The sequence below is a fragment of the Macrobrachium rosenbergii genome, chromosome 23, assembly GCF_040412425.1.
Source record: "Macrobrachium rosenbergii isolate ZJJX-2024 chromosome 23, ASM4041242v1, whole genome shotgun sequence".
Classification (NCBI taxonomy): domain Eukaryota; kingdom Metazoa; phylum Arthropoda; class Malacostraca; order Decapoda; family Palaemonidae; genus Macrobrachium; species Macrobrachium rosenbergii.
The window spans coordinates 58,519,596-58,521,914 of NC_089763.1; positions in this window are offsets into that span (position 1 = coordinate 58,519,596).

A 2,319-nucleotide genomic window follows, 5' to 3' on the forward strand; every position below is an offset into this window, starting at 1 on the left:
TATATTTGGATATTTACTGGAAAATATTTTCACAACATATCCACCGGTATATCTTAAAGACTTTTCTTCAGTAACAGACCCCTTTGTGTCTGCTTCTGATTTCTGAGATTTGGCAAATTCTGCCTGTTTCCTCAGAAGACATTTCGTCACTCATAAGATCCACTTGAGATTCAAGGTCTCTAAAAATTATGTTTCTCATACAGATTTCCAAGGCTAGGTCCCTGTCATGAACAGATTTATTAGGTCCGTGTCCATCACGTCCAGATGATATCGTTTCATGGGATAACAGGTCAAAGTTTTCATTTCCTTTTTAACAGTTTGCCTACCTAGCGAAAAGATTTCCCATCTGCATATTAAATTAACTTCATCGGGATGATCATATGAATCGCTCATCTGCCTGATGCATCCAAAAAACTATCAAGGCAGTTTTGATTTAGTCTCCGAGTCATAGTAAATGAAATCATGACCTTTTTTTAGCATATTGTGTAGCCGTGTCATTGAGTGGCAAGAAAATATTACACCTTTCTGGAATGTTTACCCTCATTCTCAGCATAATGTCAATCATCTTTTGAAAAAAAAAAAAAACTTTTCTTGCTATCAAACTTATGCCAAATGCATTGCGGACCTTTATGTCGCCAAACATCATAGACGAATTCCTGACATCAGGCCATTTATTTACTGTAGCGAAAAAATCGGCAGTTTCCGTCCAGTTCTTGCTCTCTATTAAGCCCTTTTGTTCTAAAAATTACAATGCCCCTGCACGTGAATTTGACAGTAGTTGTACAGCATACCACATACTTTGCACGCTGTCTTTTTAAGCCACTTCCATTGATATGTGTTATTAATGTTATATGCTAAAGCAATTCTGATACGGTTTCAGTTGCCATTTCACGGATACAGGAATCAGATACAATATGTTCATTTTCCACATGAAAACCGTAGTCTAGAAATGATTTCTAATTAACTTATCAAATAGAGAAGTATGAGCAAATATGAACACTTCCCTATCAGTACATGGGTTTTTTTTAAATGTCTTCAGGGTTAAGGGGATCAATCCCGAATTTCCAAACCCGCAAATTATTAGGTCTAAGATCATGGACAATTGCCATAACAGAAAAGCCAGCTTTTTCAACATTTTTCATATCAATCATTTTTTTTTCTTTTATTTTTGGCACACTGGATTCATCAGATTGGTAGTATATGGGTGGTTGCCAGTTTCCTATCAAACCTCTGAACATAACAACTTGAACTTTATCATGAGGCTCATATAAAACGTCCATCCGCTTACTAGCAATATTCATTTCTTCAGATGAAATTGCGGCAAGTGTTTCTGTTTCGGTCATTGTTTCTAATTTTGCCTTCATCAGTGATAGAACAAAATGCAAAATACACGTCTCACATTTCAGATTTTGCGCTCGTTTTTCAGCTTGATTTGTATGATAGGATGAGAGAGATATGATGGTAAACAGAGAAATATAATTCTGATTGATAAGGTTAGCGAAAATTTTCACACATATTTTACGTAATTTTTTTCATGTGCCATAAAAAGTAAAGAATATCATGATTTTACAAGAATATTAGTGATTTAATTTGGTGAAGTCTAACGCAGTTTACTGCATCGTAATCTAGATGTCATAGATGGTGAAAGGTTTTAGGAAAAAGCCGAAAGAAGAAAGTTATCATGCGGGCTTCTAGCAAATTGCTCAACTTGTAACGTAACTTAACATTGGGTAAAAAAAAAAAAAAAAAAAAAAAAAAAAAAAAAAAAAGGCGGGCGGGGGTGGAGGCACAGCCTCTTCTGTACACATAGATTTTTGGCGTTTTCAATTCCCAGCAGTCGGTATTTCATGTCATCAGCATAGCCCTTTGCTCTCAAATGGACTGAACAAATTAAGGCACTCTTCCAGTTAATATCATCTTCAGCGCTTTTGCAAGGATAGATCCATTTCTTTTTCCATTTTTTCTCTCTTGGGAAACGAAAATATCGAATACCCATATTGATGGTCTCTATGCTATCTTTATGGCATCCAAGTACAGCACAAACAGAAGGCATGGGTGCTGGAAATTAATAAACATGACACACATATCAGGTTTTACTGTTTAAATGTAAGGATGTCAGGTCAAACCTCGGCCACTGTCCCCTACTGCCGAGTTAACCAAAGCTTCACTCACCCTCATGCGCATAGCTCACTTATCAGCCAACTTCTGAGAATACATTTGAAGGATCTTGGTTACAGGGAACATTTACAAATATACTCAAGTGACAGCTTATGTTACCATAAATGCAAGTCTGGAATGAGAAAAAAACATGTATCACCA